Genomic DNA, 15,976 nt, shown 5'->3' on the forward strand with positions numbered 1-15,976 from the left:
AGTGGGCCAACAAAGTGATTATGGCACTTACTACAAGGTGAGACACTGCCGTTTGTTTTATTTGCAATAAAGGTAAGGATAACAGAGTATCTGAGTTGTAGTGCATGATACAGGCTTTAGACATGACTCTGTTTTACGGTACAGGCTTACAGTCCACAGGGATTTGGTCGTGAGATAGGAAAGATAGGTTCATAGGTTCATAGGTAGGTACTAGGCTATCTGCCCAAAGACATTTATATGCCTAGCTGGAATGTATTGTCTTTCGCTGCCCCCTTAGATTAGTGCCCTGTGCCTCTGTCCAGCAGAGCCATTGAAGTGATCCCCGGGGTAAACTTTATGTTTCCCATCCACTCGTCAAGGTTTCTCCTGAAGAGAGGAGCTCTGCCCAATGTAGACTGGAATCTTGTTCCAAAGTATGGGAAGTCTCTGGGACAGGAATCTATCCCTCCAGCACGTCCTATTTATTGTTGTGGTGAGGTTTAGATCCCTAGAGCATGTGGCTCAAGGGGATATGCTTTTCTTCAGGTGGAGCATGTCCATCAATTCTGGGTTGGACATGACCTTGAATGTCGGGCAGAGATCACCTCTGAGTAGGCAGTATGCAACTGAGTACAGCTGGAGTTTCTTCAATCGAGCTGCATAGGGCATCTGTTTTAGGCCAGTGATCCTCTTGGTGAGGTACTTCTGTGGTCTTTCCAGCTGTTGCAGGTGTCTTGTAAGGTACATGCCAAATGGGGCGTTGTACTCTATGATGGGTCTGATGAGTGATGCGCAGAGGGGCACAATGACCTCTTTTAATCTGGATGCAAACCCTTTTGTGATTAGGTGGACCACATAGAAGGATTTTCTAACCACTTTGGCAAACTGATTATCAAAGGAGAGATCTACTTGGGTCCCCAGATCCCTTATTACGTCTCCCATATTTAGGGTGCTACCACCTATGTGGTAGTTTGTGGGTACGTTGTTTTTTCCAAAGGGGATTACTATGCACTTTTTGGCATTTAGCTTGACCCATGGTTTTGACACCAGGTATCTGTCTCAGTGAGACCCTTTTGGAGGATGTCTGTGTCATCCAGAGAGTCAGTTATAGCCCCTAGTTTGCAGTCACCTGCGAACATGGTCAGCCATAATCCTCCTGTGCTTGCCTGTACCTCTGAGAAGTATATTCTGAACAGGAGTGGTCCTAGGACTGAGCCCTTGGGAACGCCACTTGTAACTAGTTTAGAGTCATACCTAGCTCCCGCTACTCTTACCATGTGGTTTCTGTCCATGAGCCAGCTGGCAACCCATCTCATGACATAGGGGTTTATGTTCAGGCTGGTGAGCTTGTCTATAATACCAGAATGGGAATGGTGTTGAAGGCCTTTTGCAAGGTCTAGGTAGGCTGTGTGGACCACCTTTCCCTCATCTATAGCCTTGGTAACTGTCTCAAAGAAGTCCACCAGGTTTAGGAGGCATGATCTGCCCTTAACAAAGCCGAACTGGGTAGAGTCCAGTGTTTGGATGTTCCCAATATCTCTGCTAATGAGATCTATGATGATGCGCTCCATAGCCTTGCAGACCAAGCTAGTCAGGCTTATAGGGTGATAGTTCCTGGGGTCTGTTGTTGCTCTACCTTTGTGGAGTGGAATAACCATTGCTGTGCACCACTCTATTGTCATGTAGCTTGTGGAGAGGCTGAGTTTGAACAGTGGGTTTAGGTGAGGGGCTAGTTCATCTTTGAGCTCGTGTAGGAGGCGGCCTGGGACACTGTCTGGTCCCATTGATGCTATGTTTTTGGCTTTAGAGAGGGCTGTTTTAACCTGAGTGTCTGTGATTACAGGGGTACTACATTCTTCTGGTATGGTTATGGGCCCTTTTGGGGGTGAGGGGGGGTGAGGTTTGCACTGAACCTGTCTGCCAGGATGTTGACGATATCAGTCAGTTCAGTGTATTTTGTGCCATTCTGCACTAACTCCTAGCAGATCTGAGAATTGCCACTTAGATTCTTGACATAGCTAAAGAATGCCTTGTGGTTATCTTTGGAGTCCTTGGCAATTTTTCTTTTGAAGCTAGCCTTAGATGATTTTATGAGGAATCGTAGTTTCTTGCTGATACTGATCAGGGATGTCTTCCCTTTTGGGATTTTACCCTTTTCTGTACTAGTTTCCTCCTTCTATTGTATAGCTTGTTTATGGCAGGTGTCCACCAGACTGGTTTCCTTTTCTTGGAGAAGTGAGTCTTGGTTTTGCTTGGCGTGGCATGATCCATGCATTCTTGTAGGTGCCCATAGAGTGCATTAGTAAAGGATTTTGCAGCTTGGGCAGCATTATCCTTTAGCATGGGGGCTTTGAAACTTTCCACCTCAGTCTTAAGTAACGTAAAGTTTGCTTTTGAAAAGTTTTTCACTGTGATTTCTTTGACCGGGGGTGGAATGTGGGTATTCAGAGTGATTAGTTTATGGTCAGATTTAACCAGCAAGGGGTTGACCTCCGGTGTGGAACACCAGTCTCCCATGTTGGTGCTGACCAGGTCCAATATGTTGTCACCTCTGTTGGGGGTGTTGACCAGTTGATCCAGGGCATTTGAGTTTAGACATTCTAGGAAATGTTGGGCAAGGGAGTTAGTACTTGAGTAGCAATAAGAACTGGGGGCCATGAAGATGTTATGCAATTAATTATGCAGATGCAGGTGATTTAGGGTGAAAAGTAGTATTTAATAACCTGCAGAGTCAGGATAAGGTTTCCAAAGCCTTGATGGGAGAGACGGTAGTGAGTGGGGTGGTAGGTGAAGACTGCATTAAATAAACATAGAGTGAGAAGAAGTAGGCTAGGATTTTATTTTAAACATGCAAAGGCAGAGATTTTATGAAGAGAGGATGCTACGTTATTTAATGGTAATCTTGCATGTGATGTGGAAAATGCCCTGTTCCCTATCTCTTGATGAGCAAGAGGTTCAAAAAAAACACTCCTGGGGGAGTAGAAGCATTTACAACACATCAGGATTATATCAAAATCTAGACAGTTTTCATTGTTTTTATTGTATACAACTCTGTAGCTTAAGGAATTCAATAGAAATACTGCACGTGCACATTCCATATTGGGCACATATTTAGTCATGCTGGCCATGATGATATATGGAACTGGGATGGGGTCATGAAATAATAAACTTTATATACCTGCAGTCTTTTGATATTCCTTGTCAGAACATGGAATAATATAATTAGTGCATATTCCATTTTGGAGTAAAGGCTACTTGTTTATTCTTTTGCATTTTATTTTAATTAAAATTTATGGGAAAAAGGAGACTGGATGGACTTTTCTGCTTGGAGACTGCATTAATTGAATGTGACTACAAGTTGTTATTCAAAGTCATGTAGCTAAGGATAAAAGAAGAACTAAGTAACATAAAAAAGGAGGTGCTCACAGCATCAGGGGTAAGAAATATGGAAGAAGCACACAAGAGAGATGGTGAGTTTTTGTGCAGATGAACAGACAGTAGAATAGTGGTACCTGATAACAATATAATTTGTTAACATAGCACATGAAGCATTTATAAAAGTGTTGGGTAGTTCTGAGTTTAAAGTAAGATTTCAGGGCTTAATTAGTACAGTTTTTGAAAATAAGAGCCCATTCTAGTAACCACTTGAAATGCCAGGACCTGCTAGAGTGGGTCCCAAAATGCGGAGACTGAATGGCCAAAGAAACAGACTTACATATACTAAGTCTGAGATGCCGTTTCTTATAATATTCCCTTTTCTCAGAGGTATGGCAACTCTGGAGTTGGCATATGTAAGCACAGGGGGTGTGGGGGTGTAGGTAGTGGCTTGTCTCATTGCAAAAACAAGTTTTAAGGAGAAGAGTGATTTCTGAGGTTCATTCGTCTCCCGGTTTTTGGTCATTTTTTGGCTTTTCACCGCTTGAAATTTCAAGTGCTGACATTTCAAAAGGGAGCCAGTCACTCCATTTGTAAATAGAAAACAAGAAAGTCTATGAATGATAATTGCTAGAATAAGAAATACGTATTCTTTGAGTCAAAATTTTCAAAAGTCTTTTGGCTACCCCAACTTGAGTTTTAAAATCCACTTATATTATATTGCACAATAAAAAAAACAAAAACTAGTATTTCAACTTACACAGGTGAAACCACTATAGGTCAAGGAACTCACTTTGTTTTTTTTTATTTTTGCAATATAATAAAAGTGGATTTTACAGCTCAGTTTGATGCAGCTAAATGTCTTTTGAAATCTTGGTGGTTTAAATTAATTGGAATTCACCGTTTAGTGAAACATTGCAAGATATTACATTCTTGGAGCCCAGTGTCATTTGGCTTGATTGCAAATGCTTTAATAACAAGCGAAAAGGAAAGGGTAGAGGAGTTTACACTGGAGATGGCAAAAGAAATGAATGGTCTCTACTGTGAGTTATGCAGATGATAAGATTAAAATAATAATGAAAGCAATTTATGTCATGCAAGTGATTAGGTTCTACTTCAAGCACTCAAGTCCCAAGAGCTCAAAGAAGACTTCTGTTGAAGCCAGGGACTCAAGTTTCTCATAGCTCATGTATGCTGCTGCTTGCCCTCAGACTAATAAATGAGTTTGGGTAAGCAGCTATGGAGAGAGTGGGAGAGGGGCGGAGTGAAGATTAGGGCAGCAATCATGAAGGAGATTTAGGTTAAAGAGCAGGACAGGAGTTTTAGTGTTCGAGGGCAGGAGGACACCTTTAGTTTAGGGACCAGGAAGGGAGATTTATGTTAAGGGAGTAGGAGAGGTGTTTAGGGGTTAGGGAATAATCAAGGAATTAAGGTTTAGACAGGGGTCTTGGAGTTTTAGGGTAAGGGAGTGAGAACTCAGATTAGGAAATGGGTGGTAGTTTTGGAGTTAGAGTTAGTGTTACTGTTCCTGTGGGGCTAAACCAGGTGCTGGTTGGGATAATTAGTTATGGGACATCAGGCTAGTGAGATAGCACTTGCTTTTTTGACCAAGTAACAGCGAGCAGGTATGTCGTGAGCTACTAGCACATGACCCCTGTAGTAGAATGATGATCCCTAAAGCACAAGAGGTTTGAATCTGACAAAGGAAAAGCATACACATATGCAGAAAGGCACTAAACAACATACTTTAAAGAAAAATAAATAGAAATTTTTGGCATTAAATTTGCAGAGCATAGAAGGAAGGAAAAAGTCAGGAAAGAAGGAAATAGACAGAATTAAGAAAGTAACAGTGCTATGTAAGTATATGAAATGTCATTTCAAAACAAATGTATTTGTTAAATTCACTACTATGCAGTGGGTACTCGTGAGGGGTATATGAGATACCATTGCTATTGGAAGTAAAATTAATAAGCAAAGTCTTTCTTTTTTTTTCAGGAAAGCAAGTTAAATGCCACAAAGATGAGTGATATATGGTAGTAAAGGACAAGGAGGCCCACTATGCAGCTGTGTTTATTTGGTGATTAACACAGCTGGTACAGCAGGAAGGAGCAAGTCTTATTGAAGTCACTTTGAACAAAAGATATACAGAAATGTGACAGAAATTAGAAACAAATAAGGTCAGTTAGGGAAATGTGCTGTTATATAAGTCATTTAATAGCGTATAAAGATATAAAAGGCTGAAATGTGACAATGGATAATATGTCTGACTATGGATCAGAAGGCTGTAGGTTAAATTCTTCCCTCAGGGAGAGTTTGGCACAACAGGTAAGGTCATTACTTAACAGATACTAAGCAGAGGTTTAATTTTAACCTCTAATTATTAACATGGCTTGTAGCAGTGTGCAAACTGGTAGTATTTACCTAAGAATATGAAAGTAACAGAATTATGGAAAGTAGTCTTAGAAAGCAATATAAGGTATAAAAATGAAAATTAAGAGAAAATCAGTATGGCACATGAAATAGAGACTGGAGTTGGTACCAAGATACAAGGATTGTTTTTAAATGGAGCATGTTAGGCTTCCAGTCAACATGATTCAGTGTATGTTAAACTGAGGAAAACCAAATGCATGATTGTTTTCCCAGAGTGCAATAGAATTAGTGAATATTGGGGCAAACTATTTCATGTTGGGAGGGTGGCCTAATGGTTAAGGTGTTTGCCTAATAAACCCAAGGTGCAGGGCTTGAGTCTCACAAGGGATAATTGGCTAGGCTTACAATGGCTTGCACGGGCAGTTAGCTTAGTACTAACCTATGAATCTATTATAGCTTTTCTTGCTGCACAGACACATTTCATTTGAGTCTGAGTAAATGAATTGATGTTAATATCTTATCACTGAATGTGTTGTCTACAAACTCCCCCAGTGTCTGATCACACTTGGGAGATGTTGAGGTACAAACTTATGGAGATGATGGATAAGACTGCTGTGACATCTTGTGCAGGTTGTCACCATGTATTTCTGAAGAACCTCAAAACCATTGAGTCATAAGTACAACTGACAGACTCTCCTGATGTGGACAATTACATGGAGATGACAACACATGCTGTTGCGAGACCAGGAAGTGCCCTCGATGGTCAAGAGACCAGGGCAACCACTGAAAATACTGTCAAATTTGTTGACCCCAAGGCACATGGAATTGTAGTACTTCATACTCTAAATAATATTTAAAAATCAAATTAATAGAATTTGTCTTTTGTTCCAAACATGAGAAAGTGTTACCTTTTTGTTGGCTGAGTGTCTTATAGTTAATGCATGCTATAAGGGGTGGTGTGAGATATGTAGGGAAGGGGCTATGCCAGTATGGCTGTTCTAGCTTGTACTTTGTGCAAGAAAGGTGGTCAGTTTTTGTGGACTATATTGAAATTTGAGATGAGACAGTAAGACTTAGTCTAGAAGGTTCTGAAATAAGTTTGTTGACACTGAATTGAACCCTAGAGATAAGGAGAGGCTGACACTGAAAATCATTATTTAGATGGTAACAGTATTACTACTGACAAGAATATTTAAAGGCATAAACTATAGTATGGGCATGATCATCTATTTATTTAAGTCTGCTTACTGGGATGGGAGACTCACTGACAGTGACCAGTTTCAGAACTGGTCTGGGTTGTAAAGAAGCAAATAATACCACATTACAGAATGTGCAAATTCTTGTAAACAGAAACTATCAACAATTAGGGTGAAAGCCAGGGTACCTTTTTGGCTAGGATTATATAGGCCCTAGGGCCAATAGCCTAGTACCTACCTATGAACATATGGGCCTATGAAATTATAGAAGCTAATAAATTTAACACTACATATACAGATACATAAATGTAAGAAGAGATGGAAAGAAAGAAGAATGATAGGTTCAGGGTGGAGTTGGAAATGTAACTATTTACTTCAGTTCTTGTTAAAGGGGTGTGGCAACTATGTAGAGATTTTCTAAGTATGGGATGATATCATCAATGTAGGCTGTCATACAAATCTCTATTCATCTGAATCCAGTTAGGCTCATAATTCAGTTGTAGGATCTGAATGAGTGATGTAAAACAGTGATTTTAAAGATTGTTTCAATTGATATGATGACAAAAGACACAATTGTTTCAACCCTGTTGATGTTTAGCATGGGACTGAAGTGCAAATGCCTAACTCTTACTGTGATTAAGTCTGTATTATAGACATTGGTTATAGGCTAAGTTAAGGAGTATTGGAAGTTATAAGCTTCACAAAGCATTAATACAAATTGTATATGTAGCATTTCATAGCCTCTTGATGTGTTTAGCTTCCTTGTTGAATTTCAGGTTATTTTCTGTCATGTTATTATTGTTTTGCATTTGGCACATAGCATAAATTCTAGCTGGACATTGGAGGGTAACTTTGATTCCAAAGTTTTTGCCAGAACAGCTGTTAGGACTTCCTCATTTATGCCAGTAACTGAATCTGGTGTGTAGTTTTTAATAAATGTTGTGTCATTCCCAAGATTATATATAGAAATAGTGATAGAATCACTTAACTATGGGCACAGCAACCATTCTGCGTGACACATTTGTAACATTTAAGTAGCAGTGGACACGTTATCTTTCCATGTTTAGAATGTTGCTGTGAAGACATATGCCCTGGTGCTTTCTCTGTCTTGAGGTATTCAATGCAATCTGATACTTCATGTATATCTTTCTTAGTCTGTCTTTACTTTGATGCAGATGCCATCCTTACTTGTGACTGAAACTTTGTAGGCCACAAGTGGGAGATGTTGAGGAGGCATACAAAGGCTCAAGTAATTGGGAGGTGTGGATGGTGTGGTGAGGTTGGTGGTAGATTTACATATCAAAGTGGCCTTCATTTCAATATTGATCATTCATCTGTAGAATACACATGGGACGATATTACACTGTCTTCTTTGATCATAAACCTTTTTGGTAAAGGTTTAATGAGGGATAAAAAGATATTGTGCAAGGAGAGAGATGTGAATTTGCAAAGTATAAAATATGACTTTTGAGTGCTGATTCTGTGAAAGGGTCTACACAAAATTATGCATAACTTGCCGATTATAATTTATGTTTCTAATCTGTGATTTGGTGGAAAGCATTCAAGGTTAAATTAATGTATGTTTACAGAGAACTAACTAAATTTCAGCACAGAGGATTAGAGTGTTACTTATGAAGTAGTTCCTGAGCCAAGGGCATGGGGTTCAAATCATTTTGCTTGTCTGGCAGTTGGTGCAGAGGTTTACAGCTTTGAGCTCCAGTTCCTATGGTATAGGGTGTAATACCTCCAACCCTCATTTGCCTACTATGAGATCTTGAGCAAGTCAGTCAGACAGTGCTTAAGGCAGCTGGGAATTTGAGCTGGACTCCTCAATGATCCCCTGGACTTCAAGCCTAGTAATGCTTATGAGTAGGGTTTTAAAAATGTTATATGTCTGAGGAAGTTGAACACAAGCTTACTTTGAATGTAACTGGGCTTCTTGAATGGAATTATAAAATGATCTTTTTAATTTAGAAGAATGTTCACGGAGAAAGTGGAAGTATGCAATCTCATAGGATCATAAGCTCATAGAAATTAAAAGGCAAGTAAATCATGACACTAATGCACCTTGCCAGTACTCAGTCTCACAATATACTTTATGCTTTAAAAAAGGAAGCAGATTTGGCGTGGAAGGAATTTAAAGCTGTCCACCCAATAATCAAGGTTTACCTTGAAGAATACAAGCTTTTCATTTTGTTTTACCTGCAAGGGAAGTTTATTCTGGGGTAAACATTGGATAACAGCCTGTCCCTTCAGTGTATTTGTATGATGGCAGAGGTTTCAATCTTTAATTCTATTATTTGAAGCAATATTTGCCTTGTGTCGATGCAGGATATCAAGGAGGGGAGGGTTCTTCATGCCACAGAATGCAGGACATAGATCATGATTTATGAGTCTGTAACAGATCAAATACCAGGATAAGGCTTTGAGTCTGTCTTGTTAGGAGAATTTAGACCATTAATTGTTTGAAACCAGTGGCATCTTTCTAGCTGGATGAGATATCTTAATAGGTACATGCCAAATGGACATTGTAGTCTATAACTGGCCTGATCAGTGCTGAGTGAAGCAAGATGATCACTTCATTTGATCTGAATGAGATCCCTCTTGAAATCAATTGTATTAGCTAGAAGGATTCCTTGTATAGTGTGGTTACAGGGTAGTCAAAAGAGAGGAAGTTGTCAACCATGGTGACATAATCCTTGGCAGTCATGCCTGTTTAAAGAGGGGCACTGACTATGCTGTGTGTTGAAGATGAAACTTGTTTACCAAAAGTGACAACATTGCACATTTTTGCATTTAATGTAAGACCCTTTTCAATTTGCCATTGATCTGTAAGGATGAATTCTTGTTGCAGGGATCCCATGTTCATGGACGACTCTGGACAATGGTACTCAGCATGCAGTCAACAACAAACGTAGCTTATCATACGTTTAAGTTTGTAGTTTGGTGGTCCAAGAAGTATGCACCAAATAGGAGTTGTCTCAAAACTCAGCCCTGAGGTTCGCAACTAGCTAGCTTTATACTTTCTGAGGTGGATTGAGTTGCCTTGGCTACATGGGTTGCTATCCACCTTGCCACATAGGGTCTATATGTATGTCTCTTAGTTTATTTATAGTACAAGAATAGAAGACAGTGTTGAGTGCCTTGGTTGGATATTGATAGGCTATGTGGACTGACTGGTCACTATCTAGTACTTCCATGAACTTCCAGAAGACATGAACTAAATTATGCCATCATGACCTCCTTTAGATGAAACCTAACTGTTGGGAGTCCGGCTGAATGAGTTGTTTATGTTGTAGTTCATGATGTCAGATATAATGCATTGCTTGATTTTTCAATTTGGATTAGTTAGGCCGATGAGGCTTTAGTTCCCTAGGTCTGTGGTAACCCCCCAGCCCCACCCTTATAAAATGAGATCACAACAGAACTTATACATACTTTAAGGACATTCCTTATATATAATCTTAAGGCAAACATGTTCAGGACGGGGTACCTGCAGCATGTTTGCTCTTTTCTCTATGTGAGAAATTAATACTACTAGGCAAATGTCTTGCACCTTACGTTATTATACTCTGACACATGTCATTACCTGTCAGACTGTGTCTTTGCTATAAATACGCTGTTTTTTTTGTTTTTTTTTCCTCTGAAATGCTAGATTATACTCTTACATTATGTGAAATTTTGCTTCTCTGAATATATGGAGCCTTTCTTGTGATATTATACTCTGACATATAGGTCATTTCTCCTGTTGAACTGCGTCTTTACTATAAGTATACTGTTTTTTTTTTCATCTGATATGCTAGATTGTACTGTTATATTATGTAAATCTCATATATCTGAATATATGGAGCTATTCTCCCCGGGCCTCCGCTGAAAATGGGTATATACCCAGTTAGACTTTCCCGGTCAACAAATGTAAAACAAAATAAAATAAATAAAATTATAAATAATGTTCGGAGTAGTTTTTTAGACAGCAAGGTAAATTGTCTGGATCCATGAAAGTGGTAGTTTTAGTCTCTAAGAATACAGTCAGAAGATGTTACTTGATGATCTTTGCTGGGGTTAGGGACTCAAAGATTTCTGAAGTTTGAATGACTATTCCTGCAGTAATGTTAGCACTGAATTTGCCTGCAAATGTATTACCTATACCTTTCTGGGTCAGAGTGAGCACTGCTGGATGGGATTAGTTCAGAACCCATCAGGTGTTGTTTCACAGTTTATTTTGGATACAATTAAAAGGGATCTATAGTTCTCCTTAGATGTGAATGCTATGTTTTCAGCTTATGTTTTACTCTGATCTTCCTAATGGCTGCTTTTAGTTCTTTTTGATAGGGTCTTTAATGGAAGAATGTTTTCTTTAGTTGTAAGACTTTAGAATATAAGCTTCTTTCTTTTATCATGAAATGTATTTATGCTGACAGGAAACCATGATGTATGTTTTTAAATTTGTCATTATATTTGGTTCAGATAGAGACTATATCAGCTACACATTTTTGTTGATGGATGTAGAGCTCCACTGTACAATTACTGGCTGAAGGTCAATGGGGATTGGACATATTACAAGTAAATTTTGAGAGCTCATCCTAGAACTTGAGTATATTCTGAATTTTTCATTCAGGGGAGAGGTTGGGACTTTTAAGGGAGAAGGTTAATATTTTGTGATAACAAACAAGAATGCTGAAACTATATGAATGGTATATGTTGATGAGGACAACTTCTAGCATGGTCTAACCCCCCCACCCCCCAACTACCCACCTTCACCAGCAATTGGGTTCCTTTGCTATTTATTCTAGGCAATGGTCAATTTTAGGTCATGGAATATTTAGTCTTTAGGTATAACCATCTTTTGAGGTAGAGGTACACAGTTTGTCAATGGATAATTAGACTTACCTATCATGAAAGTATTTTGCAATTATGGGTACTTCAGAGAGTTCATTTAGTAATATCAAACGGCTGCTTGGAAACATGAAAGATGTTCTATAGCAGGCCATAAATATATGATTTCTTTTGTTTAGAGTGATTTGGAGTTCAGTGAGTTTAGTCTATGAATCTTGGGAAATCTGTCTGAAAATGATATGGTTTCTAACAAATATAAAAATACTCCTGCAGTTTCCTTCTGGTCTAGTTGCATGTTAAGTATTAAACCCAGGTAAGGAAGGGCTGCTGTCTTTATAAAGAAATCAAGTTTCGGTTGCAGCACAAGGCATGGATGTCTTCAACTTGCTGGAGAGCCTCAAAGTCAAGCAATTTCTTTTTGAGACTTCTGGCATTGAGAAAAACAAACTTGATATAGTTAGAAGTTAAATTTGCTGTAACGGATTTTGCTATGTTAGGATGTCCAGTAGAGAGACTCCATGTAAACATGACACTAAGGGGGCAGCAAGGGCTTTTTTCAATAAGTGGAAGTCATGGAATGAGAGGTGAAGCCTGTCCTTTGCAAGGTAAGTTGACTTACCTTCCACCTCATCCCATGCAGATACATACTTGACTCTCCCTGGAATGACACCATCTACATAGTCAATTATTTTATAGGTTCATGGGTTCATGGGTTCATAGGCAGGTACTAGGCTAGCTGCCCATGTAGGCCATTTAAAGCCTAGCCAATTTTCTTTTCAAGGGTGAGAATCAAACCCTGTACCTTGTTTCTGTGAGGTAAACACCTTAACCATTACACCAACCCATCCCCCCTTTATATTTAGTCACCATTTTGGTTGAAGGTAGGATTCCACAAAAGACCAGAGTCTTTCCTGCATTTGACACATGCATTCTGAGGTCACATCCACCAAGTTTCTCATGCATGTCCTTCAGGACTGAACAGTGTAAGCCATTTATGCCAGCATGGGCTATCAGTAGGTCATATTTATATTTGCAAGGTGTCAAGGACTGAACACCCCTCATGACATCATGGATCCTGATGCCACACAGACAACTATGTCGCTGTCCGTGTCTGGTCATATAAGCATGGAGTCAGTGTGCCTAACAATGGAGTCATCAATTACTAGAATATTTCTAACTGTGCTCATGGACTTAAGAATCAATCAATGATTTCTACTCAGCAAACTGATGACACATTTCTATGTGTGATTGTTTAAATGTTGTATTTCTTGATATTCTGCAGAGGCTTGATTTTTATATATCTAGAAGGTTTGGAAAGTGATATTTGACTGGCTCAGGATATGCTGGTTTGGTGTATTTGTGCAATGGTGTGAGTTGTAATCTGTGGTGCTCACAGACCACCTTTTTAGAAGTGAGCTCTTGGTCCATGTTATGTACATATTTCCATCTCTCACACATTTTGTCATGCATGTTATGTACATATTTCCATCTCTCACACATTTTGTCATGCATGTTATGTACATATTTCCATCTCTCACACATTTTGTCATGCATGTTATGTACATGTTTCCATCTCTCACACATTTTGTCATGTATGTTAAGAAGTAGCTCATTGTCTATAAGTCACTGCTTGAGAACACCAAGTACAATGATGCAAGTAAAAGAAGGAATGCAAGTTGAATGTTCTACAATATCGGTCATATTGGTATATGTATTAAAGGTGCTAGGTAAGTAAATGTCTTGCACATTAAACAGCAATATCAAATCTTAGCACATTCTAACCTCATGAACTACAAATCCTGGAGACCACTCAAGGAGACCTTTGTGCAACCCAGTCCACAACCTACAGTAGCCCACCCAAATACAGGTCCAAACAACATGGATGTGCACTTTCCAAATGCCTCCATAGCCACGTTGGTAGATACGGGCATCCTGAGATAACGTAGTAATTGTCTTGTTCACAGACAACCAATTACACCTTAAAAACAAACACAGGATACAAAACATGCACATACACAATTTCACTGGAGGCAAAAATCTTGCATACAAACAAGAACACATGCACTACATCCACCACACATAGTATCCACCACACATCTAGACCAACCTATGCTGAGGCACTAAAAAACAATCTTCCCCAACCTCAAAGACCTCCTAAGACAATAAACAGAAATGCATATTATCAATAATATCTCTAAAACACTCACCAATAGTAGCACCAAACACCATACATGCACTTACACCCATGAAACACCAAGAGTAATGCCCATAAGACAACTCTTGTCATAGGGGACCCCATTGTCTAACACTCAGCAGACTAAAGGAGGAGACGATACTAGTTAATGGCTTATCTGAAGCCAGGATCCGCAAAGTTATGCACACACACTCAAGTCACTACACCACAGGTTATACACACACACTCAGGTCACTACACCACAGGTTATACACACACACTCAAGTCACTACACCACAGGTTATACACACACACTCAGGTCACTACATCACAGGTTATACACACACACTCAGGTCACTACATCACAGGTTATACACACACACTCAGGTCACTACACCACAGGTTATACACATACACCCAGGTCACTACACCACAGGTTATACACACACACTCAGGTCACTACACCACAGGTTATACACACACACACTCAGGTCACTACACCACAGGTTATACACACACACACTCAGGTCACTACACCACAGGTTATACATACACACCCAGGTTACTACACCACAGGTTATACACACACACTCAGGTCACTACACCACAGGTTATACACACATACCCAGGTCACTACACCACAGGTTATACACACACACACTCAGGTCACTACACCACAGGTTATACACACACACACTCAGGTCACTACACCACAGGTTATACACACACACTCAGGTAACTACACCACAGGTTATACACACACACTCAGGTCACTACACCACAGGTGCCAGTATGATTCTTTCATAATCCATGTAGGTGTTAATGATCTGAGATGTGCTTCCTGGACTAAATGAAGACAGACATTATTGATCTCTCTGAATATGTGTCTCAGGCAGGTATGTACCTTGCACAGAGCAGCACTCTGCCTTCACTAAGAATGATTCCAGAGTATGAACAAAAGATGATTGACTTCAATAGTTGGTTTAGCTTGTGGTGTCTTTCCAGGGCAATTCAATATTTGTCAGCATGGAAGGACATGATTAATGGGCCACGTTGCTTTGTAAGGGATATCTGCACCTGTCTCCCCTAGGCTTCTGAATATTTTCTAAACTTTATCCACCCCTTACATACTTTTTAGGCAATAAAATTGACAAACTTACCAACATACCAAATATAACCCAAAGAAACATAAAAGTGTTACTGCTCAATGATAGGAGCCTAAATAACAAAAAGTCCATATCCTAGAAGCTCTCCTCACTCCTGAGAATATAGACATCTGTTACAGAGACATGGTTTAAATCTGTAGAAAGTACTCCGGCAGTGCAAGGGTCCAGTGCCGGGTCCATCCGGCAGTGCAAGGGTCCAGTTCCTCCCACACATTTAGACTGCCACCTGCAGGTACAAAAGCTGGAGGAATCTCAATCTATATTAGAAACAAGCATAGCTTTACACTGGTGAAAGGGGATGATGCCCTAGAACTTATCCAAGTGCAAATACATCACCATAGAACAAGACCCATACCATGTCCAACAAGCTAAAGGTCACCCTCTATGTCCCTAGCATCCCATAGCTCATACTTAGACCTACTGGAGATACTCACCAGTAAATCAAATACCCCATTCATGGGAGACTACTCTATTATAAACTAGGAAACATACACTGCCGCCAACTCCTGGACTTTATTAACACAAATACCCTTGACCAGATAGTGCACATTGCCCCAGAGATTCAAACATACTGGACCTGGTACTCACCAATATGGGAGAGTGCTGCACCCCCCCCCCCCCCCAGTTTCATGTCCTCACCGGTGAGGTTGGACCACAAAGCTGTCTCCTTCAAAATAAAAATCAACCCAGTAATCCCAGCAAACTCTGTAACAGTTAGGATAGTTTATCAATATTCATTGCCCTTTCCAACCTTGAGTTCACAACAAACTATGCAGACTTGTTCACAGAGACCCAGTATAACCATGTAAATGGATGTATAGAAGCTGCTGCACATACTAGAAGTAGGCCTAAAACAAATTCTAAAAAAAAACACACTAGTG

This window comes from Protopterus annectens, chromosome 4.part0, assembly GCF_019279795.1.
Source record: "Protopterus annectens isolate FY-2018-M chromosome 4.part0, PAN1.0, whole genome shotgun sequence".
NCBI lineage: Eukaryota > Metazoa > Chordata > Ceratodontiformes > Protopteridae > Protopterus > Protopterus annectens.